We start from the raw sequence: 8,914 nt of genomic DNA, 5'->3' as shown, positions 1-8,914 counted from the left end.
AGGAACATGGACTTCACAGTCTCAGTGAGCACTTTCAAGTGGAATGGATCTCTGCAGACCACCTGGTTCAAATCTCTGCTCAAAGCAGAGTGAATTTTGGGTCAAGGAGAGCTTGCTCAGCTTTATCCAGCCCAGGCTAAAGTATCTCCCAGCCTCTCTGAGCAGTCTGGAACCTCTCAGAAAGCCACAAACAATTCCTGGCCCCGTTGAGATCCATTAGTTCTGCTCTGAGATTCCTGCCTCCTTGGCAGGAACACACGGAGGGACATTCATTCATCCAGCCTGAAAGCTKCATGTCTGACCTGGACCTCAGAAAGCTTCAGTCTGCAACAAAGAAATAGATGGCCTTAAAAGTGAATTGTGGGCCACTTTTCTCCTCTTTTTATAGAGGTTGTGGCTTATTTAACTCCTCTGAGAAAAGCTTCTTTCCCAGGTTCAGGGGTTCCAACCTAAGCCAAATGAGAAGAAAACACCAAGCACTTCAGCTTGCTTGAGAGCAGAATGTGGGCAGAGACATAATTAAAGTTAGCTGAGGATCTTTTAAGCTATTTTGGTGGAGTAATGTGGCAGCAAATTGGAGGAGAGGATCTCAGGATTACCATTTTGAAATAGAATTGAAATTTCAAAAAAAGATCAAACTAACCCAGCACTGAGCTGTAGCTTGTTTCACTATTTTTAGTTAAATGTCTGTTAGTAACTGAAGCTTCACTTTTTCTTTCATTTTCAGAGGCACAGATCCAGAGACTATGTTTGCTTCAGTTCCTTCTTTCAGGGTTTGTGCCAAGGTCAGGACAGTAATTTCAGAATGCATCAAGCAACAGAATATGTGTGAAATTTTCTTCCAATACAAGCAGAACAAAAGGAATAATTATATTATAATAATTTCTCACTCTTTTGCAATAAAAGAGTGATAAACAAAAGGTGTTGCTCTTCAGGCAGCAGCAATGTCTGAGGCAGCCTTTAAAACAAACAGAAGTTTGACCCTTGTTTACTTCATTTTCTTCAAAGTGTCTACCTAAGATCATATTCTGTTTTATTCTTCAGYTGCCTTCTCCACAGTCTGTTTCATCCTTGACGATTTCCTTTTGTCTTCACAGCTTGAATCATTCACATTTCTTCATCCCACCCTTTCCTAGAAATTGGTGTCCAAACTCTTGTTTTTTTCCTTAGCCAGCACACTTATTTTCTGCTTTTGTTTTCTGCTCTTTTCCCACTTTCCTATTGCAATTCATCCTTGGTGAGCTCCTRTTACCTAAATAACACAGCCAGACAAGATCTCCCTGTGGGAAACTGCAAAGACTCCTCTCATTCTCCACTGACTCCATGGTGAGCAATGGAGTTACTGGAGCTCAGAGGCTGGTTTCACTAAAACCCTAGAATTTAGAAGCAAGCGGCCTGAGGGGAACTAATATTTCTTGTCATACAGACTTTTTGAAGTTTATTCCCTTCATTCTACCCTTTTTCAGCCGTATCCTCCAGCTTTCTCCAGATTTTTTTCTCCAACAGTTCCTATATCACTTTTAAGAGTGTGCCTGCACAGACAGCAAAGCCCCTCTCAAACCTGGGTTGGTTTGAACACCTCACATCTGAACATAACCCCTTCTTTCTTTGAAGCATTTCTGTTTCAGAACTTCATCTCTGGCCCTGCAGCAGTACTGRGACACTGCAGGAGAGCAAAGTCTCTGAATTCTGCTACACTTTCCACACTGGAAAAGAAACTTGGATGCAGTAAGACCATCTCCTGGKGTTTCTATGTTCAAGTATAATTCAGATACATAAGTGAAGTCTTTAAGTTAAAAAAAAAAAAAAAAAATGCTCTTTTTTTCCCCTCTCTCAAATGCCATCTATTTTGCCCAGTGTTAGGAATGACCCAAAGTCCCATGTGTTRGTCCATTTTTGAGCTGATGGTCCCTACCCTTCATGCCTACAGACATGTTTTCTTGTCCTACTTCCACTCATAGCAAAAGTTAAAAAGGCAAAAGCTGTACCAAAAATTGCAATCTCATCTGAAYTCATGTGACCCGTGCTGACAAACAGCCATCACTCACTACCCACATCCTCTACACAAACCTGCAGAAGGTGAGCAGGAGCACCAGGAGCACCCTGGCARCCCCAGCTTTCCAGAGTCCCTGCTGGCAGCACAATGTGCTCTGTGCTATCTGCACCTCATCAGTCATATCTGAGAACATAATACTGAGAAAATAATCTTCTCAGGAAGTGTGGGAGGGGAAGATGCATTTTTATATAAAATTAGCCAACAAAAAATTCTCAGAAGTGCATGACTGAAGTCGGTAGGAAAGCTGAAGGAGTTTAACCACAGGAGGTTTCCCCAGTTCTTGGAAGAGAGAACACSAGGCTTTCATCACATCATGTAGGGCTTCTAGGAACCTTTTAGCCCCAAAAGAATCAACTGTGATGTGGTCATGACAAATGTAYCAAAATCTGCRCTGTGTAGACATGGATTTAAAGCAYTCAGAATCAGSATGTGRATTCATAATCTTGMTTCTTCTTAAGCAGACCCTGCTTCCCACTGCCATTCCCTCCCMCTCCTCCTGCCCTAAGAAGGCTGATTCAGGCACTTACAACTTAATTGTTTATGGGTTGTTTACAGGTATCAGGACTGGAAAAATCATCACAGAGAAAGACTAAACACTCTGGTCAAGAGCAGCCTTTTAACAGGCTAGAGACCAAGTTCCCTTGGAAAGAGAGAAATCTCCAAAGTAAAAGCAGGGGATTCCTCTGTCCCTCATTACACTTGGATGTTGAGATACAGCACAATCCTCTGCTGTGGTTTAAAGCCAGAGTGCCTTCATTGCTTTTTGAAKCACACTTCTAATAGGAGCCTTGTAAAATTCTCCTGTCTGTTGCAATTCTAGTCAGTTCAAGAAATCTTTGCTAGTGGAAGGCTTGGAAGGCTTGTCCAGAGCTGTCATTTTCTAAAAATCCTTCAACAGCTGTCATGAGTGACCAGCATTCACCAGAATGCAAACTCTGGAAAGTGTGATGTTAAATATGCTAAGGAATTTAGGTTCACAAGAAGCCACTCATGTCATCAAGCTCAGGTTCACTGCCGTGTATTTACCCATCCCAGCTCTAATGGGACTCCACTTTAAAAAAATACTTAAATTTCTTTAATCACCCTAATCCTGTTAAAACTATTCCTGGGACAAAACTCCAGATAGCAAGAAAATTTCTATTGCTGTTCAGCCTAATTTATCCATCACTGAATTATTATGGCTCTTTGTGCCACCACCCCATCGTCCAGCTTAGACACCCCATTTTCCCCAAGGTGTTTATAGATGAGGGCTGGAGTTTCTCCAGAGAGAAACAGGCACTGGGCTGATTCAAAGAGACCCTCCTGCACCCACTGCATTTGGGATGTGTTAGAACACCTGCCATCTGGGTCTCACCTAACACAGATGCTGTTTGTAATTACCCATGTTCTTTTGGGGGAAAGAGGGAAGSAGAACACACACAGAAAGAGTGTAAAGGCCATCCCTTGCAAGAGTTTGGGTTTTTTATTACTTTCGCGTTTTTGCTAGGGATGTTTCTGTCAGGTTTGATTGCTTCTTGTGTTCTTTTTCATGTTCTGAATGAGGAGAATTTGGGATGCCCAGCCCTCTAACAGMCACTGCCCTCGTTGCTTTCCCACCAGCGAGTAAAATGTCTCAGACCTGGCTGCTGTAGCACCACGCACCAGTGAAAACAAATCAACCAAGAGACCAAAACCTCTAAAATAAAACAGGGATGAACATCACAGTTTTTAAATATCCCACCAAAACCACTTCTGCTTKGGATTTTACTAAATTTAGGAGCACTCTAACTTGTGRAAGCATCTCTGTCTSAYCYGGGWTTCCCTCAGGCACTCAGAACTCTGYTGATGTGCATGAYAAGGACCTTCTCCTTCCTGACAGTTGATGCCCCTATAAGAACTCTTTTACCCAGAAATAAGGAAGATCCATGCTTATACTTCTACAGTCTGAACTGTATTCTGAGCTCCTAAGATTCTCTTGTAAGGTTTGGACCCCCACAACAAGCAGTGGGACCGTTTTGTTCATAGATTACCAAGCTCACTGCCTCTTCAGTGCTAGGGGAGTGAGTTCCCCTCTATCTTCCCCCTCTGATTAATCTCCCTCTTTCCAGGAGCACAGCACAAACAGCAAAGGATGAGCTGCCCTGGGCAGGCAGACTCCTCTTTCTCAGCCAGTGCTGAAGTGCTGCCAGGCTGCAGAATGACACAAACACAAGAGAAATGCAAAGCAGTGAGTCTGAACCTCTGCAGCCTCCTGAACACACATTCACCTGCAGCAGGAGCTGCCAGCCCTGCTGCCTCCCCCTGTCTGGAGCACCATCTCAGCCCACATTTATTTTAGGCTTGTTCTCACTTTCATTGTTACTCACAGAACTTCACACACCACATAACCCACATTTTCCCCCACCAGCCTCACCATTTTTTTTTCTAACATCTTCAGAGCAGCTTTTCTTAGTTTTTGTTTATTCTCAAGCAACATTCAGACCACTTAAATCCCATAAAAACCTATCCTTCTCCTTGGTTTCCTCTGCACAGCTATCTCCATTCCCTGGGATTGAAAGCTTGTCTTTCCTTTTGCCAAGAAGATTTCTTCAGGCCCACAGCTGTCAGTAAAGCTTTCTCTTGGTCCACCTAATTGATTCATATAATCAAGTTAAACTGAGAGCAATTAGTCTCAAGATTAGTAATTGTATTTTTTTAGGCCCATAGAAGGCTTTATGAGCTGAAAGCTGTGTTTCTCCCCACAGCCCTCCCAGCTGCTCAGGAGAATGATGTGTACTTCATCTCACTCTTGTTTGTGACCCCAACAGCTATAGTACAGGCTYATCTCCAATACACAATTTTAAACTGTGTTTCATAACGTGATGTGTATTTTTGGGGAGGTGGATGGAAGAGCTGGCCAGAGGCAGCTATTATTTTGCCTGGCAGTGTGATTTCAGGAAGGTGGAAGGCTGGCCAGCTGCAGGTAGTCAGGGTGGAAAGCTGCTGCTGTGCCATTTTAGAATTGGCAATTTRCAATTGGGAGAGACATTTTTTTCTATCCTGCCAGCTGGAGGCTCTTGGCAATGTGGTTGTGGTTTTAGAAACTAAACAAATCAATCTTCCTTAGTTTTCCCCAGAGTTTTGGATTTTACCTCATGGGATTTGATCTAAAGCTTTTTATCACATCTGACTAACAAAAGACTTATTAAAAATGAAAGAGGACACAAGAAAAAGGGAGAAAGTAGAAGTGTTCATCTGTATACAGCAAATCAACTGCTTTTAAACATATGAAATCCAGGTGGTTTCGAATTTCTTTACTTTCCATTCATGAAATAAAGCATTTCATGCTGGCATACAGTTACCACTCCAGTTTAAGTTCCTGTAAAGAAGTTCAGGGGTTTGAGCTGTTTTAAGTACTGTACATAAAAACTCAGTGCCTCTTGTCTTTAGTAAGCTGTGATGTTTGAACTTTTGGTATATGCTTATTTGTTCAGCAATACAGTGTTAGTTTTGGTTTTCTATTTCTAAAGTATATTTTAAAATATTTTAATGTCTGTGTTATTTTTCTCTTTAGATTTTATAGACAGTGGTTTTCTGGTTTGAATGGATTGAACTAAAAGGCTTGGTGCTTATGACAAACTTTCACACATGGAGACCATTGGTCTTGGCCTTTATTTCAGAGGAAAATTAGCCCTTCCAACTCATACTGTGTGTTGTACCTACTGAGGTGTGATTTCAAACACTCTTTGTCACCTGTCCCACATCTGTAGCTAAACACACTGCAGCACAGGGCAGTAAAGCACATGCTGAAATTTGAGTTTATGCTTAAGAGCAATTTACTTATTAGAATAATATTATATTTCTATTATATATAGATATAAAGTTTTTATATTACTCTGCTTTACTGAACAGACAGAAAACGTAGACTAAGTGCAGTGTCCCAAAACATTTACTCTCAGGACAAATAGGTCATGTAGGTTTTATGGAGCCTTCAGGGAAAGGAAAAAATTCTAAATTCAGTCTAATCTATTGCCCAGATCTTTTCATTTGATTTAGAAGAATGCAGGATAGAAAGGTATTTGTAGCATCAAAACACTCATAAAACTACTTTGCAGACATTCAAGTTCAAAAGTTGTTCAGATAACTTTGGTGCTGTCTCCAGACCTCAGAGCCTTTGAAAAAAATTGAATGATTCCACATGARTTTGTCACTGACTTAACAGGCTGATATTTCAAAAAAGAGCAGCACCCAGCATTTGACCTTTTCAGCTGTGCTGAAAACAGCAGCAACTTTGCATTACCAGCGATGGCGAAACAAAGGTGAAAAAAATACAGAAGCTAAARCTCTTTCACTTTAGGGGGAGATAAGTTACACCCTTAACAGATGGGATCAAATCTCCCAAGTCCTGTGACCATGAGAGCTGCTCTTCAAGAACATAATGAAAACTGAGATAAAGAACCACAGAATCACTTGTGTTGGGTAAGAYCTCCAAGTTTATGAAGCCCAGCCACAAAACTGACACCTCCAAGTCCATCACTAAACTGTGTTCCTGTGTGCCACATCTACAAGCCTTTTAAACATCTCCAGGAACCATGACACAGCCTGGGCAGCCTGTTCCAATGTTTGAAAATCCTTTCCATGAAGAAATTTTCTCTAATATCTAATCTAGAAAAAATCCCAGTGAATATATCTGATATATGAAATGCTCAGTCTGATTAAGATTTGGGTAAGTGATCTTTTATTTTTGCTCTTTTCGAATGGAAGGAAATTGCTGCTAATTTCCTTCTCCTGTTTTCATGTATCCTTCAGAAATGAAAACAGTGGAGGGAGAGGAGATAAAAAATCAATCATATGTATTGTATCTTCTTTTCTGGATCTTCATGGGTCCCAGCAGTGTGATGTGGAAGAAAAATTTCTATGCAATGAATCCTCTCCTATGATTTAACTCATCAAGTCATCATTGTCAAATGGAAAATCTCTTCAAAGTACAATTGCTAAAGATACAGAATTTCATTTTCAGAGCAGAATGAAAGACATGCCTTTCACTAAAGACCTCTTCCCTGGGCTTGTTTAAAAAATAACTTAATTGCAAAATGCTGCACCATTTAAACAAAGTATGAGTAGCACAGTTTTATTCATCTAGATTGCTTCAAATTAAAGAAAAATTTGGAAGATTGAATATTTTAGSATTTTAGTATTAATAATACCATTGCCTTGTCAGTATTATCTAGGTTAAAACCTTTGGATTAGACAGCTTTGGTTTTCCAAAAGGAATCCTTCAGAACCTGTGTTCTGCAGGAAATACCTGCACCTTGGTTTTTTATTCAGACATAGGATGAGAGTTGTACTTTTCAGTATTTCAGAGAATGAGCTAGTGGTAAAATGGTTTCTGCTCTACAAGAAGACGGCTGATAAATGCAAATTGTGTATCAAGTAAATGTGGTATGAAATGTGTTTTAGAGTTCCATAAAACAGATGGCAGTGCTTCCCCTCATAATAAGCAGAGAAGCTGCGAATTTGCAGCTTGGATTCAGTGTCCGGGAATAAGACCCAGCAGAGCAAGAGGGTGTTACAATACTGCAATCACAACTGCTCTGCCAAGCAAGTGTGAAGAACAAAACTTGTTTCCATCAGCTTTGGGAGAAGCCCCCCACCTGTACAGAGGGCTGTAAAGACAAGTCATGTATGAGAAGAAAAGAGAGCTTGGAAAAAAAATATTAATATTAAATTAAAAAAAAAAAATAAAAAGAAGAACAAAAAAAAAACCACCTCTGAGAGCCTAATTTGCTTTTGTAAATCACTTCTAAAGCCAAGGTTTGTAGCCAAGTTGCTGAAGCTCCAGCACTGTGCTGAAGCACTGTATAATTGCTGGGGGTCCTCTTCTCTTCAGAGGTGCAGAGCAATGTGCATTAATCCTGCTAGTCCTGTCTGGGATGAGAGACAAACATCTTCTGGGACATTCTGTCAGAGTGACAAATAACAGAAATAATTTCTAAAACAAAGGAAATTACTGATTTGGTGCCATTTGTTATGTTCCAGATAGAGCAAGTCACTGCACACTATTTTATCTATGACTTCAGCTGCTGAACGGGGGCACTTTTTCATGACATCAGTACTCTGACTCTCAGTCCCTGTTTCATCTCCTGACTCAACAGCTCCAGAATTTTCTCAAGCACTTTTTAGTGCAGATTTAGGGCTTTAATGGTGGAAATAAATCACAATAAAAGAAGCATTTAGAGTTCTATTAGATCATGCATCTTGAAACAAATCAAGTGGGTTGCATTTACAGGATARGACTTTGTGTGCCTGAAAAAAGGTGCATAGAATCTCCAAATCTGAGTTCGTCTATGGTGCTTCAGGGAACAAAGTCATTATGTCCTTGGGGCATAGCAAGAGAAAAAAATAAGCTGACAATTGAGGCTATGTTACTGGTATATATCAAAATAAGGTGTTCAAATCTCAAAAGCAGGAGGGAACTTGAAAAATCAGATGAGATTCACAAAGAGAAAAGAAAATGGTTGGAAGATGTAAAATATGACTTCCAATGAGAGATTCAAAGAGCTTGGTCAAGATACTTCATGAAAAATATGACAAGAGATGCTTTCTTCCCTGCCTGTCCATCCCCACCAGGATCAGAACATGGGTTCTTCAGCCCATCAGATAAAAGTGTAACTACATCAAAGAGCTGGGAGCTCTTTGCTCTGATTCAAAAGTGAAATAAAGATTATTTTTTTTAAGCTGGGAACAATTTGTGGGTGAAAAGAATATATCTAAGGTGCTCTGTTTCACTGGAAAATTTTAAATGAGGGCTGACAACTATCTAGAAGTGACGATCCAGCCAGTTCAAATCAGGATTAGAAAGTCTATGGCATGCAGAAGATCAGACTTGCTGTAAATTAA

The sequence above is a fragment of the Malurus melanocephalus genome, unplaced genomic scaffold, assembly GCF_030028575.1.
Source record: "Malurus melanocephalus ecotype Western Australia unplaced genomic scaffold, MMel_1.1 scaffold_202, whole genome shotgun sequence".
NCBI lineage: Eukaryota > Metazoa > Chordata > Aves > Passeriformes > Maluridae > Malurus > Malurus melanocephalus.
The sequence above is the reverse complement of the archived record's forward strand: the minus strand, read 5'-3'. Positions refer to the sequence as shown.